Below are 11,245 nucleotides of genomic sequence, written 5' to 3'. Positions count from 1 at the left end.
GGTGTCCCCCTCTTTTTTTCCGCCTGGAATCTTTTTGACCGGCTGTGCTGCCCCGTTTGGGGAAGCTGCGAGGAGGCAGTGCTCCAGGCCACTGCCCAGCTGGCCACGGTCCTCCGACCCAGTCCCTCGGGGCAAGTGTCCACGCTGCATGTGTCAACCTGGGAACATGTGACCCAGCTTCTAGGGGCGAACAAGATTACTTCCTTTTTCGTTATTGTTTTCATTGTATTCGGAATGTGATAAATAATTGTTAAAGCAGAATTTGGTGAGGTTGGACTAGCGACGATCACGGAAATGTGTATTTCTTCATTCACATTGAAACTTTTTCATCATACACCGTTTGGTATTTTTACAAGATAGTACGGTATTTGCTAATACCGTTTCGGCCGTGGCAACACCCTGCGAGTCCCTCGCTGTGACGGCCGCCCCGGGGGTGGCCTCGCCGGGCCATGCGGAGCCGGTGGACAGCGGGGCAGGACGCCAGACCGCGGGAAGCAGGGCGCCGTCTTGGTTCGGTTTCGTTTTTGAGGTAGACACGTGACTATGTTTTTATTTCTCCAAAACCAAAACTAACCGCCCTGTCAAGACCCGAAACAGAAACGCGGCTCAGCGCCAGTGGAGGTGGCTTCGCCCCTGACGCTCGTGGGTGGCGCCGCTTACAGGCAGCCCTCCTACACGTGTCAGGCCCGCGCCGAGCGTCCTGGGCTGGTGACAGCGGGGAAGGCGCTGTGCGGTCAGCCCCCGGGGCCGGCCCCTCACCGGCCCGCGCCCCCGAGCTCAGGCAGAGCCTCGCATTGCGCTCCCAGACCCGGCCGGGCCAGCGGACCCCGGCACGGCCGTCCCGCCCGCATCTGGGCAGCAGCGAAGGGAGAAAAGCCAACGGAGGAGCGAGCTGTCGGCTCGGGGCCCCTGCGACACTCGGGGGCTGCCGTCAGAAGCCCCTCGGTCCCTTCCCCGCTGCGAGCCTTTGGCTCGCGCTCACCTTGAAAGGAACAGCGGTGACCACAGCGGACGTTTCCGGAGCCCACGCTGCCCACACCCCCGGGCGGCCCGGCGGTGCGGACTGGCACGAAGCACGGGACCGGCCACCACGAGGACCCGCGAACCCGCCCTCGCCTTCCCCCTCTTCAGCGTCCTGAAAACAAAACCAGGCACAAAACGGGCCCACGCCCAGAAGCCGGGGGCCGGGGCAGTGTCCGTGGCTGAAGGGGGGACCCCCAGGTAGCCGACCCCTCCGGCCGTGGGCACGACGTGCACCTGCCTCCCCGAGCCTGTTCTCCGACCTGCAGGAGGCGCCGGGATGGCACGTGCTCGGACGGCCGCGAGAGGTCGAGGGACGTGCGTGTCCGCAGAGCCACTCGTGTGGTGCGTCCCCCTCGCTGCCACTCCCCTCTCCGTGCTAATGACAGAGACAGCACGCATCTGCCCCGTGACAGTGGACGGAGACGGGGAGACTGTCTCCTGGAGGGAATTCCGCTCGGGCCTCTGCCGGCACCAGAGGCTGGAGGCCGGAGACCCGTGGGTGGCCCTCATGTCACATACGGACCCCCCAGTGACAGTGGCCAGGACGTCCTCCCCCATATATTGCCTGCGGTGGTGACTGCAGCCCTCGGCCGCTCTCGCCTGGCTTCAGGACAGGTCCGTGAGGGCACAGAATGGTAACTGTCGTCATCTGTTTCGAGGACACAAACACTGGGTCCAGCAGAGTAATGGCCGGCGGTCACGGCGACCAAGGCTGCCCCGGGCTGGGCCCCAGGGCGCTTCAGCCTTCTTCCCCGTCTTCTCCTGGTGAGGCCGGGACAGCAGAAGTGAAGCACGGGGCGGCCCCCGCGGGGGGCCCCAGCACCGACTTGGGGGTCCCGGGCCGGGCGGGGATGCCAGGAGGCAGAGGAGCACTGCGCTGAGTGCAGCGGCCCAGCGTGGCGTCCCTTCCCGCAGCGACGAGACCGGTGCCTGAAGCCCTGCCTGCCGTCTGCCTCCGCACACACGAAACCGCAAACATCGCGACACAAACCAACAGCCTTTTATCAGCTCCCGGGGAGCCGCTGTTTGACAAATTGCTTTTCTTGGAAAAGTCCTCAGGCCTGTGGGAGGGTACACAGCCATCAGGAGATGAGGTACCTGCCCTTGTGGCACTTACGGGGCTCAAACAACGAAGGAATGCAACTCCAGAAGGGCAGTTTCCAGCCTCGGCTTAGGCAGGAGCTAGCGGTGAAGGTGATAAATCCTGGAGGGCTTCCTGGAGGAGGTGGTGGGAAGGGCGTGGGCCACTCCCAGTCTCGGGGGAGGGAGTTCTCCTGCCATCTGGATGGGCGTGGAGTGGGGCTCGAAAGTATTTCAGCCAGAATAGTCCACTCGCCGTGGTCCGTTGTGCGAGGGTGCCCTCCGAAGGTGCCTTTTAATGTCACCAACTTCACGTGCTGCCGAACCTGGTCTTGGGCCGAAGGTGGCAGAGGTGGGGTGTCGTCCGCCAGGCCGGCTCCGAGCGTGCAGGACAGAGCAGGATGGGCCAGCGCAGCTGCCACAGCAGGACCTTCCCAGCCGGAGCCTGAGACCGGCCACCCGGCGGCCAGGCGTCCTGGGCACCTCCCTGGCCCTGGGGCTCCAGGCTCACGCGACCCTGGGGTGTTGCCAGGAGCATTGGGTGGACGCTTGGGGAGGATGTTGTCAGCCCATCACCGTCCACTGGGCCCGGGAAGCAGAGCTCCTGCGGACCGTGAGGAGCGCCCCGTGCGAACTGACACGTGCGGCCTTGCTGGACCCCGCCCTCGGTCTGGCGGCCTCCGCCAAGGCCACGTTTTCCTCACGTGGGTCCCCAGCCAGCGGCGTCACCCGCATCCCAGACCTCTGGTCTCTAGGTCCACAGTGGAAGAAAACGAGACGCCGATTAAAGGAAACGCCGCAAACAGACGGTTTTGAAAACTGGGTCTTCGGTCTTTTTAAACCAAAAACGTGCGGCTTTTCCTAGCTACAGAGGCGAATGGGTCGCCTCCTAAGTGTGCACATTAAATGCTGGTGCAAAGTGCTCACGCCGACTCGGGGGGCTGTTCACAGCTGCTCGGACGCTGCCGGCCCCCGGATGAGCCAGGCAGCTTCCCCTCCACTCCTGGTGCGGAGGGGATGGGTCAGAGGCGCAGAGGGGCCCAGGCCCACGGTGCCGCCAAGATTGTTCGGATTGGTTTTATCCCAGTAAAGAACATTCTGAAGACATTCGGCCCATTTCTGAGCAGAAGGGCAGCTGCTGGGGGGAGAGGGGGGACCACCAGAGTCCACGGGGCTGCCGCAGGCACACGGGGTGAGGGGGGCGTGGGGCCGCTCCTGAGCGGGAGCCGCGTTTGCATTTCCGAGGCCAGACCACACTTCTCCCACACACCCCCACTCCCCCAACGATCCGACCTGATGAAAGGGGGCTAGAAAATTAGTGACGCCCCTAAATTGCAGCAACAAAGGCTCTCCCACCAGAGACGCAGCGCTGCCCGATTCAAATGCTAATGGCCGGGGCCTGAACTGGCCACTAAAGGAGGGAGACACTTGTTCCTGCAAACGACCAGGACTCACTCTGCTGCCGGGGGTGGCCTGGGGGCCGGCGTGCTCAGTGCGTGTCAGCTGGACCGAGGCTCTGACGCCGGCCCCTGACCTTCCAGGAACTCCCGGCTCCCCACACCGCAGCCGCCGCGCTTTGCTGCAAGACGCCCCGTCTCACTGGGCTGCCACCGTCTTGCTGCTCCGTGGCAGAACCCCTGGCGACGTCAGATGGGGGGCCCTGCTCCGTGGCAGCACCCCTGGGTGATGTCAGATGGGGCGCCCAGGGCCAGGCAGCAGCCTTGGGCCGGGAAGTGCCGGGTTCGAGCACAGGGCCTCGTTGGGGGTTGCGGGGAGTCCCCTCCCCGGGCTCCGGGCCCCTCAGTGGGCAGCACCGCAGCACGTGTGTCTTCAGTATTTGGCTTCGTGTTTGCCTCACCCGCCAGCCACGCGGTCCTGCCCGTCTGGACTCCACGCCCACCCCCGAGGGAACCGTGACGTCATCCTCAAGGATAACCATCCCTTTTCTCCGTCTCCACGTCCCACAGGCCCTGACCGTCTCCAAGGACTGGGGCACGTGAGTTTACTTCTGAGATTCACACTGGGCTGGTTTCTTCCTGACTGGTTGGATGTATCTGATTCTTTTCACTGGGAAATAGGTTTGAAACCATCTTGCAGAGTGGCAGTTATGTCGCGTATCTGTGAAAAGACTGAATATCACTGTGTAAAAGCACATTTAAAGTGGGCGCCGTGTATATTCCAGAAGGAACGTACCTCCTGGAGAACTTCCCGTGAGTGTGGGACTTGGGGTGCAAGTCAAACCCAGCTGCATCACCAGCGACGGAATATCAGGGCAGGGACATTTCGAACAGACAAAAATAAACCAAGAAACGGGAATACAGAGGCAGAGGGACGGAAGGACGAAGATGACTGCCTGGTCGCGACTCTTCAAGCCCCCGAGGCCTTTGGTGGGGAATTTATTACAGATAAGTCAGAACACGGTCACCTCCAGCGTCCCCTGGAGGAGGGCCGTGATCACAGACCATCCTTTAATTTCCTGCCGGCCGAATGTCATCGGGCACCAACGGCACAGGCAGGTTGTGGAACCCACGTCGGCCCAGTCGTGAGGATCACGGGGACTATCGGAGGACCTCAGTGACAACATGGATTCCTGGGCCCCGACACACGAAGCTCGCATATTACTCCGGTGACACCGACGTCATCCTGACGCACTTTTAGGAAATTAAGCCAAAATTAAGCTTTGTGGCCGGTGCTTCCGGTCGGTAAAGAGAACTTCTGGGTGGGGACAGCTACGGGACGGTGACGTCCGTCTCAGCCGCTCGGCCGGGCTTCCCCACAGCTCTCGTGAGAGCAGCATTTGTCTGCGTCCTGTCTTTCCTTCTCTGCTCTTGATTCTTCCGAATCTCACTTTGAACCCCCAACACCTGGGGCCGCCACCCGCGCTAACACGGCCGAGTGGGCCTGGGCCCCGCGTGGAAGGAGGTGGGGGCAGGGGGCGCGGGGGAGCCGGGCAGTGGGGGGCTGGGCTTCTCCAGCCTTCAGGCAGTTTCTCTGCAGTTTCTGCTGTTCACACTTTCCCCCCATGCGGAGGCCTTAGGCCAGGAGAAGCCGAGACACCTTTCTACAAAGACCCTTCTCCGGCACAGTTTAGTGACACGGCCAGCCAAGCCGAGGCCCTCAACCTCCGCTGATGTTGGGCTGGGAGCTCGCTGGTCCCTCTACGCCTGGACAGGGGCGGGGGTCCCACAACGATTTCAGGGTTCCAAGCGCAGCGCCGTGCAGCCCAGGCCCGGACTTCGGGGAGGCCCCCGCCCCGATGCGGAGGCGTGTGTGTGCTGCGCCTCACCGTTTCGTTGTCCCGGGCAGCGGAGTGGCGTCTGTTCCTCTCAGCCGCGGTGGCGCGGTGTCCCTCACGGAATGCCAGCCGGTGCGTTGGTCCCTCACCGTCCGGTCAAGTCCAAACGCAGCGATCGACCCGTGACAACACGGACAGCTTTGTCCTTATTTAGTTTGGTTCCTCTCATTGCTGGTTGCCCAGCTTTGGGAACCTTCCAGATCGGCCCACGTTCTGTCCTCGAGTCGTCTTCAGAGGACCAGGGGACATGTCAGCAGCCGAGTCCGGTCCACTCACTCAGTGCTCGGGGTCAAGCGAGCTGAGGGACAGGAGCCTGTGGGTCAGGGGCCCCGTCTCTCTGGGTTGAAATCCGGGCATGGCACTTCCTTCCTGTCTCTCGGTAATGACCTGACTTAGCACCTCAGTTTCCTCCCCAGTCCAGTAACAACCATGACACCTAACCAGACCGTCAGGCACGTGGGACCTTGGCGCACAGTGGACGTCGATGCGTGTCGGCTGGCCAAGGGTCATCGGCTGGCTCTGCCTCTGAGCTCCCCACAGGACCTCTTTCCGGGAGGCTGGGGTCCGCCCTGCCCCTTCCTGCCTCTAGGACCCCTCCTCCAGCGTCCCTCACCCCCCGTCACCCCGGCCTTATTCCTGTTCTCCGCCCACGCCAGGCTGGGCCCCCGCAGGGTCTCTGCTGCCCCCGGCCCGGCTCTCGTCCATCTGATGCCACCACGCTGGCTTCTCCTGGCCCCTTACGCCTCACCTCGGTGCCATCTCCGCAGCCCTAAGCCACACAGCAAGAGCGGATGAAACGCGCAGGGTACGGCGCTCTCCATGGAATCTCGTGCAGGATTAGATTAGATGGAACGTCATTAAAATGAGAGAACCGGCTCTAACCGGCTCGAACCCCCACGTCACCAAACCGAGACTCGATGACGGTTTCAGCTCTCTCGGAAGTGGGGTTTTCAGCCAGTCCATCAGGAATCCTGAGCAGCACTCGCGAGGCCATCTGCCTGAGGGACACCGTCGTCCCCAAAAGGGATAATCAACCCACTCTTTCGCCTCGAATCACGTCCTTGTCCTGCTCCATCTGCCTATAAAAGTCTGTCATTTTGCGCAGCCTCTGGGAGCTCCTTTCTCTATGCCGACCGGATGCTGCCAGATTCAGGAATCACTGGATAAAGCCAATAAGATCTTTATACCTGACTCGGTTGAATTTTTTTTTTTTTTTTTTTTTTACAACACAGAAACATGGATGGCTGCAGTGCGTGGAAAATGGCAGCATGGAGCAGATAAGGAGGCGCCCACAGGCCCTTGTGCAAACACCCAAAGAGCCACAGAGCGGGGATGAAAAGGGGCACATACGGCAGACGAGACAGGCCCCCCAAACGAGGCACGTCGTCACCGTGCTGAGATTCTCCCAACAGCATGTCTCGCTAGCGACCGCTTAGGACACATCAGGACCTTTACTCAAGCAGGAGTTTCTGTGCCTTTCGTCCTAAGCGTATTGGAGCTTACTCACTGGAATTGGGACGTTAGAGTGAAGACTAGTTCGGCGTGAATCTCATGATCTGTACTTAGGAAAATTAAAGATGCATTGATCTATGACATAAGAAAAGCGCTTAAACATTGCAAATTATCTTTTTATACTAAGTCGTCACCATAAAATGCAAGAACAAAACTGAACTTCGAACTCATTTCGGAACCGAAGTTGCTGCAAAATATCATTTCAACATGCAAAGGAGAAATCCATCGTTAGTTCTAAGTAAGAAGAAATTTGGCAAGAGAACGTGAAATTCTGCTGAGATGCAGTCTTTCCAGATGATAAGACAGCTCTGAAACTAAGAGCGGCACTCGGGGTCTGGAACAGAGGCAGAGTCGCCCCTGCCACGGCCCAGACTCCGAAGGCTGCCGGTGCGCTCACCCCAACGCGACGGGGGCGCAGCTACTGACCACCTCAGGCAGCCGAAGGGAAGTCGAGGCGAAGCGGCCAGCGAGAGGCGAATGGCAGGGGCCGCTTGGCCAGGACTCACCTGCGGCGGGTTGTGGGGGGCAACCCTGCTTTGGAGCAAAACAAAATAAAACCCGAGAGTAACCCTGACCAAGGTCACTCGGGCGAAGCCCCTGCCCCATCTGTGCTGGGGAACTGCATCCCTGAGTGCTCCCAGCACCTGTCACAGGCTCTTCGCGGCCATCTTCCTCGGGACCAGGGCAAAGCCAGCGCCAGGCCCAGCAAGTGGCAGCGTCTCTCCCGTGGCGGCCGACACTGCCGGCTGCCCACCCTATGCCCGTGGCCCAGTTTCTCCCTTGCTAACAGGACCCCCGTATTGCTGTGAGGTGCGAGGTGCCCAGCGGAAGAAACACACGTGGTATGTGGGATGTCGGATCTTGGGCCAACCGTTTTTGCCAGAAAGCGTGTGGTGTCTCCTACCCCCGAGGCCCAGCCTTCCGGGCAAAACGAGTCCAAACTGCTTGAGTTCTAGAGTGTTCCGTGACCAGGTTCGAGTGAGGCTTCCAGGCTACATTTACATTTACAGACCATCGGAGAAAAAAGAGAGGAAGGAACAGGGCATCGCACCCTGGAGACCTCGCCGTCAGGCGGACGTGAGGTCACCGCCATCCGGGGCCCAGCTGGCATCGAGAGCAAGACCTCTTCAAAGGCGCGTGTTTTACTAAAATCCTGACCCCTTTTCCTTTCTTTCCTTACAGTACGCGTGTTTGCTCCAGCTTCAGGATGAGGTGTTCCCACCCGCATCTCCAGATGCGACCGATGCCCGGGAGACGCACACCGTCTGTCCTCGGGCCCCCTTCCCCTCACGCCAGGGGGCGGGGGGTGCCCAGTTAGAAAGCAAAGGCCTTTCTCCCGGTCCTGACCTTCGGGGCTGGGTTCGACCTTCTCAGCACCCCCGTGATGCAGACGCCGTTGTCATTGTCCCACAGACCAGCAGGTGAAGCGGGCGGGGGATGGGGGAAGGGGGGGCGCCACGTGCGAGGGTTGGGTCGGGGACCACAGACGGCCTTGCACTAGCCCAGCCAGCTCGCCCAGGCTTCTGTCGACGGCCTCGGGCTGCTGAACGGAACGGATGCCCGCGATCTCGCTGACCCTAGCATGACCGCTGGGCCTGAGCCACGACCTCGAGCGAGCTGAGCCTTTGGGTTCCGTGGAGACAAGACGCGTCACCGTGTTTCTAAGGGCAGGCACGAGCCCGGTGGTTCCGAGCCCGGCAGCCCAGTCCGTGTGGCTCTGCGAACCCGGGATGCGGGACCCGCCCGCGCGGCTGAGAACCGGTGTCCCGTCAGCACGGAAAACGCGACACTTTGAAAAACGTGCATCTTTTGCTTTTTCGCACCATATAATGCTGTATTGTCATCACCAACGTCAGGCAAATTCGCAAGTTAAGTTTGGACACCTGTCGAGGTGGCAGCTGTCGTTCCCTCTGTCCCGTCCGCTCACTGCCATCCTCTTGGCAACGGGGCCTGTTCCTGGGGGACTGCCCGCCTCCCCCACCCCGGGTCATGCCGGATCGTCACCGGCCGCGCATCGTCGTCCCCTCGTGGCTGGGATGAGGCTGGGCTGCGAGCGGAGAAAATGATGCCAAAACGCAAAGCAGGATTGAGAGAGAATCAGAGAGACACGGGGGCGTCTGGGGCCGGGGGTGTCTGGGGACGGGGGCGTCTGGGGACGGGGGTGTCTGGGGACGGGGGTGCCCACGCAGTCCCCGTGCGCCCACGTCACCCACACTCACGTCCTCGCTCCCCGATCACCTCAGCCCAGAGTCCTGGCTTTTCACACTCTACTGCAGGTCATATATTTTTTCACACACACTAAAATTGTGCCAGGAGTTTATTTTAAACTCTTTCCCTAGTTCTATTGTGATACAATTAACATATAACATTGTGTACGTTTAAGGCGTGTGACATAATGATTGGATGCGTATACTGTGAAGTGACTACCACGCGAAATCAGTCATCCGTCACCCACACGATTACGATATTCTTCAGTGCCAGGGGTTTAACACAAAGGACGTCACGATGAGCGAAACTAAAATACCTCAGTCCTGGGGAGAAACTCGCATTTGGGGGATCGCGATGGGTGAGAAACCGCACTCACTGTGGTCACATAACCTTGTCACTCATCGGAGCGCTTGATTTTCGCCCCGCAGTGGGTGCAGGGGGTGCTCCCTGCGAGGACCAGTAATTAGGTCAGTTCCGCGTTTGTGGGGAGTTTCCCCGGAGAGACTTCACTTAGCTGGGGTCTCAGAGGCCCGCTCGAGCTTCCTCGTTTGGCCTGGGCGCCCAGTGTCCTCGTCAGGCCTCCCCCCTCCCCCTCCCCCTCCTCCTCCTCCGACTCTCCCTCAGCCCTCCTTCCTCCTTCCTCAGCACCTGCTTGGCGGGTCCCCATGCGAACTGAGAGAGGGGCCCTTCCTGGCCCAGGTCTTTCTGGAACTTTCCAGGACGCCCGGGAGCTGCGGAGAGCCAGCGTTCTCCTGGCCCATCGCCCATCGGCCATGTCATTCTGTCCCGAAGTTTCTGGCGACTCAGTGTTCGATGGCCTTGGGTCGGTCATGTGATCGTGATGAAGGTTGTCGTGTGTTCCTGTTCTATGTGCTTAACTGACGGTTTAAGGTTCGAAACAACCCTTTTCAGATCGTGACTCAGCGTGCGCCTCGAACGTGCGCCGTCGCCCCAGGAATGGCGGACTCTGCTCTCCTCTCGGAGTCACACTCACCTGACGGCTTTCCGAGGGTTCCAGGCCTCGTTTTATTCTAGAACTGTCTGTATGGCGGAGCTCATCGCGGTCCTCGAGGACTTCCAGGTCCCGCAGTCTGGCCTTAGTCGCTTACGACCTCTTCCTTTACTGGTCCTGTGCATTTCCTCCGCCTGTTCCGGAATTTCGGCCGCGCCGATGTCTTCTGCCAAATGGGTCACCTCCGTTTCCAGGCACCGGCTCCCGTTTTGAGCGTTTTACGCCGACCGCCGTCCGGCCCGTGCACCTGTTCGAGAGTCTCGTTGGTTTTCTTCCGATCTTCAGGTGCCAGAAGCTTGTTGACTCCAGTTTCTTCTTCAAAATCTATTTATTCCTAATTCGCAGTGAGCTCGCCAATCGGCATATGATGAACGTGCTCGTCCTGGGTTCTGCTCGTTTGAAACAATAGCCCCGGACCTCCCGAGGGAATCGGGAAAATGCCCGACTCCGTTAAACTTCTGCACTTGGAAACACGTGCCGACTGTCTTATTACGTACCGTCATTTGCTTTCAATCTGTTTTGACCAGTAATGTTGTATACTGGAGAGAAAATAGAACTCGCCCGATTTGTATCCCGAAATAAATGACACCCTTGGGTAAAGTTGGGGATGGTTCGTCTTGTTAATGCTAAGGCTTTTTAACTATTTATTTTGAAAAAACATTCAAACTTACGCATAAGTTGCAAAAATCGTATAACGAACTCCCATGTCCTTCAGCCAGACATATCAGTTGTAAACACTTTCGCACAATGTCACATAAAATGCATGGCTTATGTCTCGCTTTCTTTCTCCTTACTCATCTGTTCTTATATGTGCACATGTGTGGATGCACGCATGCATATAATTATACTACCATTATTACTTCACCATGTAAGAGAAAGTTACAGATACAATGACCCTTTAGCTCTAAATATTTCGTCATACATTTCCCCATAAAAGGGCCATTCTCTTATACAACCTCAGCAAAGGAAACCAAATTTAGGAATTGAATACTGCTATAATGTTCTCATTTAATACAGACTAAACTCAAATTCTACCAGTCATTTTAATACGCTGGTTAAGGATAGGTGGAGGCCCAGTCGACTAAGATAAGGGGTATTAACTTGCTTTTAAAAAT

This window comes from Pteropus vampyrus, unplaced genomic scaffold, assembly GCF_000151845.1.
Source record: "Pteropus vampyrus isolate Shadow unplaced genomic scaffold, Pvam_2.0 Scaffold492, whole genome shotgun sequence".
Taxonomy (NCBI): domain Eukaryota; kingdom Metazoa; phylum Chordata; class Mammalia; order Chiroptera; family Pteropodidae; genus Pteropus; species Pteropus vampyrus.
This window is presented reverse-complemented; position numbering follows the sequence as displayed.